We start from the raw sequence: 14,939 nt of genomic DNA, 5'->3' as shown, positions 1-14,939 counted from the left end.
CATTTGGAAGCAACAAGGTTTTAATTAATAGTTCTGTTGATGATGCATGAATTTCAAAAATTCATTTTGATTTCCACTTAATTAGCTACATAAAACTAATAAGTAGGGACAACAGAGATGGATGTCTCTCAATGACAGAAGAGGAAGAAAGTACTACAGTCCCTTTCAGGACATAAACTACTATGTTAAAATAAGCCAGTAAGTTCTATAGACAATTTAAGTATTAATTTTGACTCTGGTGATCTTTTCCCTGCTTGTACTTTCTTCAGTGAAAATAATGTCACTGATGTAGAATTTAGCCCAGGTTGCCACACTGGGTGTAGCTAGCAATTGTTTTATTTAAGTTGGTTTTTCAAGATTTTTCAAGATCTTTCCTTTGCTCTTATTTTTTCCCTACCATAAATGTTAAAGAACTGCTTTTTATTAGGCATTTTATTCCAAGAAACAATTCTGGGAACTCAGTGGCAAGGAGTGATATAAAAACCTTCAACTTCTTATCTCCTTTTCATGTTACTTCTTCTGTATGTACATACTTCTCCTTCCAATGCAAAATTCGTCTGTAAAGCTATTTGGTGAAATTAATGAGAAACTGACCTAAAACCAGTAAAGTTGGAAGTTTTTGTTTGATTGGTTTTTGTTTTTTTTTTTTTTTTTTTTTTGGTAAGTTATTTAAAAACAAGAGGAAAAAATAAGAATGATACATACAGGGAAATACCTGTTCCTTGGAGTAGAAAATTGAGGATCTGAGAATTTCTTGGATGTAAAGCAAAGTTGCTGACATTCAAGGAGTCTAAAAAGCTAATCAGTGAGTTTGCCTCATAAACTCCTACAACAAGTGCTTGAAGTCATCTAACTCATTGTTAATACTGCTAGAGTAAGTGATTTAGCTTTCAAGTGGTAAACAGAGAAGACTGCAAGGCTTGAGGGGAGAGTCAGAGTTTGGTAAGACAGGTTAAAATAACTAAAGACTGAAGCAAGAATCTGCAACCTAGTTGGAATAAAGGTTTGTGGATTTTTTTTTTTCCTTGGTGAAAATTGAGCAGAGCTCATGAAGATCCCACTTGCAGCATAACACTGCTAATTATGCCTTTTCTCAGTAGGACTTAGGTGTATTTGTGTTTTTTCATCCTGGCAACTCCCTTCTCACTTGATATGATATTCTTGGACCTGGGAGACTTGAGTCTGAAGATGTAACAGTCACGAATCAAGCAGTTGCTCCTACTCCTTCAGCTGTGCTGTGTTCTCCGTGATTGATCCTGACCCATGAAGTGCCTTGAGAATTCTTCATCTCAGCATCAGACATCCATGTGAAAGTTAATGTGAAAAGCAGTGACTCTCCCAAAGTTTAGCTAAGTAATGTGAAGCAGGTGAAGTACAGGACTACTGTGAGGAAGGCAGTGACTAGTGCTGGATCCTGCTCTCCAGTCTGCAAATCAACAGTACTACAAGTGAGTGTGTGACCTGCATGTTTGGGAGGAAGCAGTGCACTTGGTCTGAAAAGTCATTTGTCAGAAGGTGATGCAAGTGCAGTAATTACAGGGGCTGCCTCTGGTACCTCTGCTACTGTTGCATGAAGTCAGCTTTGAACTGCTTTACTGAAGGAGAAATAAACTACGCTTACTCTAAATACTTGATCACTGTTGTTCAACTCTGAAGCTCTTAAATAGGAAAAAATAGGTGTAGTATTTTTTCCATGTACTGCTTGTGAGACAATGTTCCAAAGAAAAACCTGCTGCTACCCTTTTTAGTATTAGAAGTACAAGCTGCATCTCGAAGACTCTAAAAGAGTGTTGTAAAAACTTTTGTGTTTGGGAAGGAAAGGGATTTCTAATTAAATCAGTGGACTAGACCATTTGGAATTAGCTGGGTGACGTGATGAAGCGGGCAGCTGATAAATATATAAGCTACTGGCTGATCTCACTTGAAGGCAGAATTAGGATGTTATCAGAGCCAGTCTGGCAAAATTTGTCCCTTTTAGCAGCAGGTACTTTCAATTACTTTGGGCCCAATGCAGTTTCACTTTCATATGAGTCATCAGAATTATACGAATGTAATCTTAGAAGTCCTGATTTGTATTTGTAATCAATAACAGCTGTAATATTTATGTTAATGTTGGAGTTAGTGCTGTGCTTCTTGGTATAATGGCACTTGTATATAAATTGTAAATTATGTCTTGTTTAGACACAAAGATACAGCACTTGCAAACACTTAAACCAGTGCTTTTGCTAAATAGTCAAAAAAGTGGAACCAAATTCTCCAAATCATGAGGCTTACTCCATACTAAAAATCCTAAAAAAATTTTTTTTTTTCCCCAGTCACATATGCTGTTTTTTACACTTTAATTTTCAGTGACAGACAGCAAAGTGGTTGTGAGTTTACAATAATTCAATACATAAGGTATCCTTCCCTCCTACTATTTAAACATTTCCCTCTTGTTGGCAATGTTGTTTTCTGCATATAGTCTTTGGAAGTGGGGGAGGAGGTTGTTTTTAAAAATTTGTTTGGGTCTAAATACCATGTACGAATTTAGAATCAAAGTACCAATTCTTAGGGAAAATGTTTTCTCTAATAGGCATGAGCCACGGTGCTAGCAGATGTTTCTTTAACCTGCTACATCTGAGAGCATGTCTGGAGGGCTGGTGAGTGTGGCTTTGATGACACAAGGTTTGGTAACAGTTTGGGTGCATTCTGAGTGTGCTTTTATGAAGCAAGAATTTTAGCAGTAGACAGAACCAAAATTACATAATGCAACTTGTTGTAATTACTGGGTAGCATGTTCAGGGAGCAGTTCCTGTAACATAATATAAAATAATGCTCTTCTGTCTATTCAAAAGGCCAGGAGAAAGAGACTGCTGTTTTACTTAAAAATACTGAGTGTCGTAGAGGTCCTTTGGGTGCCTCAGGCCACTCAGCCTGTAAAAATAAGGCCTTTTTTAAAAATATTCCTAAAAATAGACTTGAAGTCTAATATTAATCTCCTGGAAATATATCTTCAGATCTGTAGTGTTAAATGAAACTTGCAGGGTACTCAGAGGTTAGAATGTAGAAGTCATCTACATATTCACTGATGCTTTTTGACTGCGGTTTTCCTGAGCTTTCCACATAAGCATTTGTAAGGAGGATGAGGAGAAATGGACATTTGTTTAGCCTTTCCTGGATTCCTGCCGTCAGAAAACTGACCATTGCTTTTGCAGGGAGATAGCCTGGTCTCATCTATCAGCTTGTTTCTGTGCACAGCTCCTCCTCTCAGATTGAAAACCAGGTAGTTGTGAGGCTGGTGCTGCTGTCACAGGCCATGTTCTGGATTTCAGTGCTCAGCCCTCAGCATTCTTAGGTTTGAGAAAAGGGTGTCTCGCCTTTCTGTGCTCTCTGCATCCTCTCTTTATGAGCATACAAAATGCAGCAGAACTGACACCCTCCAATGTAAGGACAGGTTCTTGAGTTAAAAGTGAGGATAGTTCTCTGAGCTGTTTAGGTTTCTAAAGGTCTAGCATTGAATTAATGACATGCTGGAGCCAAAAAGGGCTGGTCATATTAAAAGAGAAGAGGAGATGTGTTCTGGTTTTGTTCCTCACTGTCTTTCATTTTCTTTTCCTCCCATTTTTCTTCTGTCTTTTCTGTATGCAGTTGTGTTTAAAAATATGTCTTTTATTGACCATTGTTTTGCGAATGCTGCCGGATATGGCGGTAGGTTTGGGGATTTGACCAAGTTCTATAAAAGTCAATTGAATGTAATGACTCTACTAGCTCTCAACGAAGATAAATTGAATTCTTCGTAGAGTTTGCAAGTGCTGCCAAAGGTTTCTCATTTATTTATTTTAATTTCTGTATGTTTGTGTATAATTCTTGCAACACAAAATATTAAAATTTTGAAATGTGAAGGTCCTTCTATTGCTTCCATTTCTTAGTTTAAAATATGTAAGATGTCAAGCACAGCAAACCCTGTTAAGAAAAAGCTGACACAGTTAAAAGTCCAGCTATGGCCAATATAACTTGCCTTCTGCACTGTACTTTAACAGTCTTTAATTATGTGATAACATAAAATTTAAAACCAGATATCCCTCACTTACATTTTTTTCATCAACCACAGGTGATGTGTAACACTGTTCTCTCTGTGTTTGACAGTACAAGAAAAGAATGTCCCTGCCTATATTACAGTTTTAATGAATGTCAGGAAATTATAAATCATTTGCATTAGTTACTGTGAATTTAATGCATTGTTAAGGTGTCAAGAGAGTTAGCTGGTTGATTCCCCATGGCTGTGAATTAAACAGTGATAATGAGACAATTAGTTATGATATTAATTATTTTGCTGAGTTGTGATTAATATATTACTGAAAAGAAAAAAAATATTACATATGTGGAAACACGAGTTTTTATGACAGCTTCCAATTTACTAACACTGACCAAGTCAAATAAATAATAGAAATGACTTCCAAAGAGGTATCTTAAAAGTGATTTTGTACTCTTTTTAGAACACTTTGAAGAAAAAATATGTTGTTTTCTTGATTGTACCTTTGTATTTGAGGACTGGTACAATTGTAAACACAAGCAATTCTTAAGTAGCTAATAGTCAAGCCAAGAGCTTTTATAAGTCTTGATTTTTTTATATTTTTTTTTAATTCAATTGGTGAACTGTTTGTAAGGTATACTGCGATCACCTTTAAAGAGTACTGTACATGCAAAGAGAAAAAAAAGTTTGTTCAAAGTGAAACTGAAGAGTTACTGCCTTGTATTCGTTATCTTCTCCTTTTGTGATATATTTTTGTAGTTAGGAATCAGATAATGAGAAGCCTCGATTCCTCTAACTTCCACAGTGGTGATGGGGGGAAGAAGTACAGTGTTCTCATCCAGATTATTTATTTTTTGTTACCACATAAAGGAGTTCTTTAGGACAGATGGTATGCAAAAGTCAGATGAAATGACTGTCCCTGTTTTAAGAAGATCTATTGGAATATGCTTTTTTTTAAAAGAAAGAATAATTACACAAGGTTTAGAGCATTACCTGCTCCAGCACCTGGCTTCCAGTATTTTTCCCTAGGATAACTTGACATAGAAGAGTTTGTTTGGTGCCCATTTGGCCTGTATACATGAGCATCAAATTTGTTGAATTCTGAACATCATGGACTTGCTGCATGATGTGTCTGGCACACCCAGTGAGTCAGAGAAGTCCAGTCCAACACTTAGTGCATATGTGTGGGGTACAGTGTGTCCAGAACACACCTGACTTATGCACTGCAGAACATGGCATTAGACTAGAACATCTTGGTCTGCATATGTGCAGGTACTGCTGCCCAAGATACCTTGAATCATAAACTTTCCACTTCCAGCAGTGAGATTCCTGTTTCCACTGGGGTGAAATTTCCACATAGAAAAAGAGGACATTGCCAGAGGCACTCCAGATGTGTAATGTCCCTTATTCAGCAAATCAAATGAACAGGTGCTGAAATGTTGGCTCTTCATGCAATCCCAGTAGAGTTATTACAGAAAAATGTGTATGTTTACAACAAAATAAAAGTAAGTGGGAAACACTGAAAAAAACCCCCTAACCACAACCAAGATATTCTAATTCGTGTATATCACAAAGCAATTTTTCTCCAATTTGTTTAGTTAGACAGTATGTTTGATGCAATTTACAAGGTGACTTTTCAAACCCACTTACAACATTTGCATTTTTATGGTGGAATTCTTTCACCTTAGCATTTTTTTCATATATATACAATTAGGATATCATATATATCATAAATACAAGTAGGATTATTTTTGTATTTTCCTTATTTTTAGTTATTCTTGGTTTTATATTCAGTATTTTTCTAGTATTTGTAGATAGCTGAGTAAGTCAATCAGAGCGAGTGTTACTCATCAGCAAAAATGTATGGTGTTGAATAGTGTAATTGGAAGTAGAAACCTAAACAAAATTCCCCACTTGAAAGGCAAGCTTTATTTCTGCATTTTAGCACCGATGTATTTAATGTAGATTCTTCTCTTTTTGTATGTTTCTTACCAGGATTGTTGTCTTAAATCTTAGGTTTGAAAGTTGACTCTATAGAGCATGATCTTCTTATTATTGAGTACTGTATTTGAGAACTATATGGAAGACAATTTCTTGTTTCTTTAGTCAGGTTTTTTTTATGGATTTCAACAGCACTTAGACATATATAAAGTGAGTGTGCACCAGGTTTTATTGTTTCCTTGTGCTGCCAAGTAATTTTCCTTCCTTTTTTCCTCAAGGCTTTCACGGATCAACAGAAGAATCAAAAATCACTAAAAATGATAGAAGTTTTTTTTCCAAAATCTTAAAAATTGACAAAACACTCAGAGGAAATTATGTTGTCTGAAGAAGGTACTTTACCTTTTCAGGCTAGTATATCTGCCATTAAAATATCCTTATAAACCATTCTTTCCACACTGTGGTGTGTGCTGAAAGAGGCACAGTTAAATGGTGTGCAGCTGCTATGGCATGTGCCAAAGTTTAGACTGAGCTAAGTGATGCTTAGAAGCTTCTTTAGCATACAGATGAGTGATACTATCCCAACCATGCACTCTGTCTTTTTACCTGAAAATCTGATGCTATCACATAAAATAGCAAGTATCAGCAAGCACTGTTTTGTTCTCTACTGGAATTATGCTGATTTTAATTATCAGTCAGAACATTAAAAACCAGATTGCTTTTTGACCCTTTGCATGTTGAATTGTTGGGAAATAATTTGTTTGGTTTTTGCACTGCTTGGCACCAATTTCATGCTTTTCAATTGTATGCCATTACAAAGTACATCTTCTTCCATTTTCTGCTGTTCTGACATCATCAAGTCACTACCCAGTTCTACAGTGCTCTTGTTGCTAAGAGCTTCAGCTCACAAGGCAAAAGGAAATATGTGCATGTGAAGAAAAGAATCTGGTATTATTTCAGGCTTCTTCCTGCTGGTCCTGGTGTGCTCCATGTTAGAGGTTAGGGAACCAAGAAGTTGCTCTCTGGTTTAAGCTTTTGGGAATGAAATGCTTTCTAGACCCTCAGTTTGTAGATCCCAAAGATGCAGCCAGGTGCAACTTTGTTTACTAAAGAGCCAAGGACACATTTAACAAAGCTGCAGTACTGCCTCCTTTATACTCCTGTGTGCAGGAACATCAGAGGAAAGAAAATGCGTGGAGGAATGTGAGGTGGACAGTAAAGGAAGCTAGGGAAGGAAGAAAATAAAGTGACAGAAAAGGAAAAGGTGATAAGAAAGAAGAAAGAAGCTATAAAGTGGAAGACAGGAAAAAGAGGAGACAGAATGACCTGGAAAAGAAAAGAAGAGATGGTGTTCCTGTGAGTTCTGTGGATCATACTTGGCACATCTGTCTTAATGTGGTTTGATGTTTTGTCATAATGCTGACATGGTGCATCAGTGTAGTGGTTTGTAATGCAGCAGATTAAACTCACAATGTGCTGTTTTACAGGTCCTCAATAGCTTCTGGAGGGTTATAATCAGGATAATAATACCAATAGAGAGGGTAATGCTGCAGGTGAGGTGTAAATAGATGAAAGAGACAGCATGTGATGAGAGAGATAAATGGAGAAGACAGAAAAACTGAAAGAAAACTGAAGAAGGGACAGGAGGAGGTTCGTGAACAGACAGCTTTCCGGAAACAAGCCTTTGTTCTATTACGGACAGTAAGTACTACCTGCAGAAATGCTATCTCCAGTGGGGAGGTGACAGGAGCTAGGAAAGCTAAACTCACTGACCTCAGGTGAAAAACTGAGGGTCGAAGTATAAATCATACTTAGAGGAAGTATATAAAGCAGGGAAAAGTGAAGGTACATTACTACCTAAAAATGTGATAGCATGTGTTACAGTGACCTGTGCCGGAAAGGTAAGACACACATTCTGTAGCACTAGATCCGAGTAGGTGTAACACACAAAACTCACAAAACGTGTCTGCTGTTCGGAAAATGAAGATAATGTTTTTCCTCCGAGGAAGCATACAGGTCAGCAACTGTTAACTGGGTACCTGCAGGGTGTTTAAAAAAAAAAAAAAAAAAGGACAAGGCACACAGATTTAGGTTTTTTTTTTTCTATGCAATTTTTTTTTTTTTGAGAAGTTTTTTGTATTAGAAATGGAGTTAATTTTTTTTTCTTTCCATTCACCATTTTCCTTCTATTTTTCAGCTTTTTTTGATTAAAACCAAATGCAGATCCTTTCTTTTCAGTCTCCTCTTTTCAGTTTTGGGCTTTCGGAATTAAATGCTGCAATATTAGCTGCCTGCAGTTCCTGTGATTGGACTCCATGGGTGGCCTGAGTAATTTTCAGACAATGGAGCTGGTTCTTTTCTTACTCACATCAGTGTAACTCATTGGTTTCAGTGAAGTTGCTCTTGATTCACAATGTTGTGAAAGAAGAATTGTGCTTGTTCTTTCATATGTTCTTTAATCTCCACGATATTTTTGCTTACATGTATAATTGATTTTCTGGGAATATCTCCTGCTGCTGACAGGTAGACCTAGGAACTTCCTAAGACAGAAATAAATGAAAGCATTTCTTAATCCACTGCTTCTACAACACTGTGTTATATAATTTCTTTCATAAACTGCTCAGGTTTTAAACATTCATTAAGACTCTGTTCTTCCTACAATGGGTAAGTTCAGACATAAAGGTTAGTTATGTCCTGTGTAAGTTTAAAACCACAACTGAAATAATTTTCAAATGCTCTAAAAGTATTTTCCTTTCTCACATATGTCTCACTTTTCAGTACAGCAACCACGATAAAGGCTTCATTCTTGGCAAAAGGAGGCTCAGCTCTGAGAAAGCACGGCTCTGAACTTGCAGGCATGCTTTGGAAAGGTTACTGTGTATTTTTCTATTCATGGTCACATCCCCCTTGCAGACTTTAGTGGGAGCAGTCATCTGACAATAAGTTTTTACCATACCTGAAGTGCCACTCTGGAAGTAATTCCAGAAGGAAAAGGGTATGGAACAGGTGTGTACAACTTGGCTGAGGATGGATTACCGCAGACTTTGACTTACTTATGTTGGGCTGCCTTCTCTTTACCACCCTGTGATAGCAAACCCCATCCATTTTATCCAAATTTGTTCCTCGTTTATGGATTTACTGGTCTAATTGACATGAAGCTGAAAATCATCAATCTAACCAAGATGTTTAATTGTAATAAAAGTGTAGATGAAAAGCAGAGCCCAGTTTTTCTCTTACATAGTGTAAATAAGATGATTCAGCTGAAGCCAATAGAATTATGCTGCTACCCACAAGTGCTACTGTGATGCCTCCCTGTCCTTCCTACTTTTTCTATGGTCTTTCAGCTTATATGCCCCCTGTTGACATGGAATATAATGTTGTTTTTTGCCCTATGTTGCTAAATCTCTGTTTTGCAACTCACCTTAGCAAGCCCATTGCTCATACTTTCCTTTCATGCTGAGGCTGAAGCTTGTCTTCAGAAGTTGCAGTTGTTACTGAGGAAGTTCTTGACAGTAGTCATTTGGCAGTGGTGACTTTGGTTTGCAGCAGCTGGAAAGTGGTGGCTGCACATCACAAGGGAGGGAGGAAGACGTGTATTAGTTGTGAAAGCCAAACTGTGGTCACTGTATAGCAGCCACGTGGCTGTGGTACTGCTCTGGTGACTTTTTGTCCCACTCTTTGGCTACTCTCTTTCTGATGCAGAAAAAGGTGCACCAGTTGCATCATGCAAGTACAGTAAGCCTGATACTTTTAGAACTTGCTGGAAATGCTCAAAGTAATTGTGTGGTATGTTCATGCAACACTTTGTAGGAGTGGTAGAGTACTCTTTTGGTTTTGCTGGAATTACATTGCATGTGCAATACGGGCCTAGTGTGTTTGCTCTGAGACTGCTTGGGACCTCCAAGGTGAGGCTGCTGCATGTATGCAATAACATGATATGAGATTAGTAGATACCAAGAATCCCAGATATACAGACAACTCTCAAAATCTTCCTGAAGAGCACTTCTCATTGAAAAAGAGGGCAGACAACCAATCTAAGGCAACCTGGATTTATGGTAGTTATATCTAACCATGTCTACAGGCCTTCCTGCTACTACAATGCCTTCATGCCCCCCTAGCCAGTTCTCTTTGATCTGCAAATTTTGTTTATCAAAAGTCTGAGAGATACTCTGCTGTACGCTTATGTGGAAGAGCAGTCAGCTCTGGAATCCTCAGTGCACCACCGTTCTCAGCTTTACAGTTGGCAGCTTTCAACCCAGCACATGTTGTTGGGCTGTTGAAAGAGGGCATTGCCTCTGGTCATGATCTGCTGCATGCTCAACAACGTGCTGATGGCAGGCCAAGGAGAGAGCAGTGAGGCAGGTCAAACTTGTTTCTTTCACCCACACAGCACTGGGCCGAAGGAATTGTTTGGTAGGCTGTGAGCTACACAGGCCTGATTACGAAGGTTTGGGGAGAGTCAGGTTTGTCTTCTCCCAGATGCTTCCTAACCTGTTAAGTGTGGGTAGTTTTGAGGCTTAGAGCTCTGATAGGTGGTCTCTGGCAGAGTTATCTGTTCAGTTTAAGACATTACCATTCTCAGCTGTCTGTTTTACCCAACTGCTAGCTAGGTATTACCACACTTTTATGATGGGAGATTCCAGGTCATAGGCTGGCATGTTAAAAAGCTACCCACTTTCATTGCTCTCCTAGAATGGTCATGACCTCAGGCAGTAGAGAGAAATAATATTTTAAAACATAGGAGCTAAATCTGCCAGAACTTGTTGTTCAGAGTCTTTGGTTCTAAACCATGAATGGAAGGAGTCCTTGCTAATGCCTGCAGGCCTCAGGACAACCATTCTTGCTTTTACTGCCACTGAGATCCTCTGTCACCCAGAGGTCCCCTGCTTGGTTGTATGGAGTACTGGTGTCATTACAACTTAAAAGGGCACGGAGTATGTATAAAGGCACTTGAAAGTCAATGATACTGTATTAAGAAAAAGTGAGGGTTGTTCTTTGGAAGGTGAATTATTGAAGAAAAAATTCTCTTGGAATTTTTATAGTTTATGTCATCTTTAAAGTGGTTGATGATCCCACCATGGAGTTCTTAGGTTTTAGTGGCTGTTCTGATTCATTAAAAACTGCAGACATAGTAGAAAAATAGGTTGAAATCTTCATTTATATGAGGAATAAAATTATATCACATCAGAGTAAAAGATGAGGTTTTAATCTTAATTTCACTAAGAAATGGTGTTGATATGATATTGCTGTCTTTATTTATCCATCTGTTTCTGGAATGGAAGAAGACTGGAAGCAGGACCAGGGTCTCCTCCTGCACTTGTCTGAGGACATCTTGTGGAATTTTGTTAACAAAAATAATTTTAAAAGCTGGTCAATTGTAAGACTCAAGTCCACAGGAAGTCAAACCTCAGTAGTTCTGATGTTTACACACACACTTACCTGGTGGTTGATTCATGTTCAGCAGTGGATTAAGCCAAACTGGCTGGAAACAGTTACGGATACTGGCAGTGTGCCCTGCCCACCTCCTACAGGTTACCACTTCTGCAGCAGGAATGGCTCAATGCCTTGTTAATCAGCACCTGGGTTTCTGCATTTCCCAGATCAGCCTATTAAGGCAAGCCAACATCAGTTTCTGTTCGGGCTTAAGCCATAGCATTCCTGGTGTGGGAGATGTCTTGCATGAGCGCTCACTGTACACAGAGGGGTAGATGATTTCTTTCTCAGCTGAAGCTTAATCTATAGGGTGAGACATACATGAATGCCTTTAACATTATTTTGTCTGAGAGAGGAGAATTTTTAAATTATTGATCTGAAAGATCAGCAATGCTTAACGGAAATGTAAAATTGAGGGGGTTTAGGATGTGGATTATATCAAGAGGAAGAGAGTCATGGCCATTAGTTGGTAAAAGACTAAGTCTATCCATCATATTTGTCAACATAATTTTGCTTCTGTTTGATTTTTCAATACAACAGTTAAAAAATGTAAAATAAAAAAATAATTTGTCATAAATCACATTTAATTTAGAAAATAGCAAATATTGGCAATACCTGTTCTCTGTATGATGGATGTGTTCCGTGTGACCCTGTGCACAAATAGATTCCTAGTGCACGAACGGTCACATCAGCATTTTCCCGTGATATGTTTGAGACAACGGGGCCATATAGACGTAAAAGGCATAGTGACTAAAATGTTGTTGGAAGGTGAGATGCTATGCTTCACTGGGGTTTTTGCCCTCCCAACGCATACGCCGTTCTCAGCCATGTCCATTTAGCTCCGCCGGGCGCTGTTACCGCGGCTGCGACTGGGCCGCGCTGAGGAGCGGCAGGAGGGTCCCGGGCTGTAAAACATCCTGGGTTGTGGAGCCCCGCTCCGCGCGGCTGCAGCGCAGAGAGGGCGGGCGGGAGGCGCCGGGGAAGCCGCGTCCCCCCGGAGGCGGCGAGCGGACCCGGCGGCAGGTGGCGGCGGCGGCTCGGCCCCTTTAAGGCTCCGGCTGCCGTAACTCGATCCCAGCCGGAGCATCCTGCGCCCGGGAAGGGCTGTCCCGACCCCGATGGAGGAAGCGCCGCAGCCCCCGTAGCCCCGCTCCCAGGTGCGACGGGCGGGGAAGAGCGGGCGGGGGGCGCTGAGCGGCCGGGGCCGGCCGGGCGGGGCGGGGGCGGTGCGGCCCTTTTCCTCCGCCCCGCGGGGCCGCGCGGAGCGGCTCCTTCCCTCCCTTCGTCCGCGTCGGTCCGCCCCCGGGGGCCGAGGGCCGCAAGCCGCAGCCGGCGGCGCTGGGCACCCTGACAGCGCTCGGCACCGCGGCTGTCGCTCTCCTCCCGCCGCCCGGCAGCGGCAGCGGGTGGCGCGGGCGGAGCGAGCGCGGCGGGTGAGCGCTGCCCGCCCGAGCCGTGCGGGGCTGCCGGGGGAACGGCGCTCGGGGAAGGCGAGGTAACGCCCGGCACGGGGGCAGCGCCCCGACCCCGCGGGGTCGGCCTGGAGCGGGGTGTGTGTGTGTGTGTGTGTGTGTGTGTGTGTGTCCCTGGCTGTGTGGGGGTGTTTCCCTCGCTGTGGCTTCGCGGCTCCCGGTTCCTTGGAGGGTTTGAGGAAATTCGGTAAATGGTATCGCAGCGGACACCTCACCCTTTATAAAAAGTGAGCCTAATCTGCCGGTGGCTCTGGTGTTCTAAGAGCGGAAAGCAGAGTGGAGTTTGGGGGGTGAATAGCCTTAAATAGAAAAGGGGATGGCTTAAGCTGCGAGTAGCTTGAATTTTGTCATGTTTCTCCTTAATGCTGCTAAGTAAGATATCAAACGCAGTACATCTAATCTAGCTGGAGCAATAGAAACTACCCTTCAGAGCCAACAGCACAGCAAAGCTCCAGCACTGCAGATGTTTTATTACTGGGCTTATTAGAAAATGTGCAAACAGTCCAAAGTTGCTCACTGCAGATTGGTGTGACAAGTTTTACAGCTATGGGATTTGGCTTTCAGTTTCAAGCGGATCAGGAGAGCATAGGACTGAATGGGATGTCCTGGTATCACTAGCAGCTTTAGATTGTAATCTTGTTTGGAAATTGATCCAATTCATCTTGAAATCCAGTCTTGAAGAAAGTAAGGGCTGTGGGCCTTAAACCTTCATCTGCACCTTCTTACCATGTCTTGTGGCTATACTATTGCATTTCTTATTTTTATGATGTGAAGAATTGATGTGGAAACAGTAAGATGAGGGGAACATAAACGTTAAATGCCTTTGATGGTACAATGCTTGGTAACTCTTCTGCTCCTTTATCTTCTTCTAGTGAGTGCAGACTTGTTTCTGTCAGAAGTTCCTAATGTTTTCGTATTTGCGGTGAATGAATGTGGAGTCTTAATGTTGTGCTTTTTCTTCTAAATTTCAAGTAGAAACAGAATTGCAGGAAAACCACTACATGTTAATAGCAGATGAAAAACAACATATTTTTAACTCTTACTGAGTATGATGGAAAAGCTGTGTTATTAAGTTTTTTGAAGTTACTGGTTCAATAGAGTAATTTGAAATCACACTAGACGTATGTAAGCAGTATCTTGCTGAAAATTGTTACTTTCAAGTGTTTGGTAGCGTTTATTTACCTGAAGACTTCATTGAAAAGCTGAAAGAGTGAAGTTCTAACCATGTGTAATTATTGTCTAACTGAATGGTTAAGACAGTAATTTTGGCTAAGCCAGGAAAATACTACTGCTAAAAAATTAGTGGTGAAGAACCAACCTGGATATAATACTTTTTTCTCCTGAATTACAAAGTAGTTACACTAAACCTCCCTCCCCACCCAACCTTCCACTAGCTCAAAACCCGCATCAGCTGATTGAATGGTAATCAATGACTATGCAGTTTGAGTGATAAAGTGTCTGCTCATGTATAATCCACTAAATTCTGTAACTTGATCAGACTTTGCTGGACAGCTATACTTGGGGGGAAAAAAAGCACAGTGTAGTTGAAGCTGCCTTTGACCTACTAATTTTGGTCACTGTCCTCAGGGCAAAGAAATTGTATGTAATCAGAAGCTTGTTCTGTTTCTTTTAAGTCATAAGCTTTTGTTTGACAACATGAGTGTTTTTCTTGTAAATTAAAAGGGAGTCTGCTAAACAACAGTTAATTTTCATGTTAAACAAGATATAGTTGAAAATGACTAAGAGATATGAAAAAATGTTTATGGCTGAACTGTTTTTTTCGATCTCACATGAAACACTGTGTTTACACCTGATCCTTGAATTGAATTAAAATACAACAGTATTAATTTGCTGAATTAAAACATGAAATTGTTCCTGGACTTGGTAGTTCATTTACTTAAACAGCATCTATTGTGATGAGCTTGTATGAAATCAGGCTTGCAAAACTTGGGTATCTATGAGACCAACCACAGAGGCTAACTGACTATAGTGTCTTCTCTGCCTCTCTTTTCTTCTCTAAACCATCATACCTTTCTCCTTTGTGGGCATCATTGTTCAGTATTTGCTTCTAAAACTTCAGAAAG

At 40.2% G+C, this 14,939-nt stretch overlaps 1 protein-coding gene across 4 annotated transcripts in view; it reads left to right on the top strand.

The window, feature by feature from the left end:
• Positions 1-14,939, top strand: part of TMEM56 (transmembrane protein 56) — a 34,772-nt gene that overhangs the window by 1,158 nt on the left and 18,675 nt on the right. Inside the window, exon 1 of one of the 4 annotated variants that reach the window (XM_027651808.1) lies at positions 12,271-12,540. The exons of 1 other annotated variant lie outside the window; for it this stretch is intronic. The gene's annotated coding sequence lies outside the window, so the exon portion shown is untranslated. Of the gene's footprint in view, positions 1-12,270; positions 12,541-12,792; positions 12,879-12,969; positions 13,083-14,939 lie in introns of those variants that run through there. 2 more of the 4 variants (XM_027651807.1, XM_027651806.1) reach the window with 2 other exon arrangements.

The sequence above is a fragment of the Corapipo altera genome, unplaced genomic scaffold (genome assembly GCF_003945725.1).
Source record: "Corapipo altera isolate COAL_440 unplaced genomic scaffold, ASM394572v1 57, whole genome shotgun sequence".
Classification (NCBI taxonomy): Eukaryota; Metazoa; Chordata; class Aves; order Passeriformes; family Pipridae; genus Corapipo; species Corapipo altera.
This window is presented reverse-complemented; position numbering and strand designations above follow the sequence as displayed.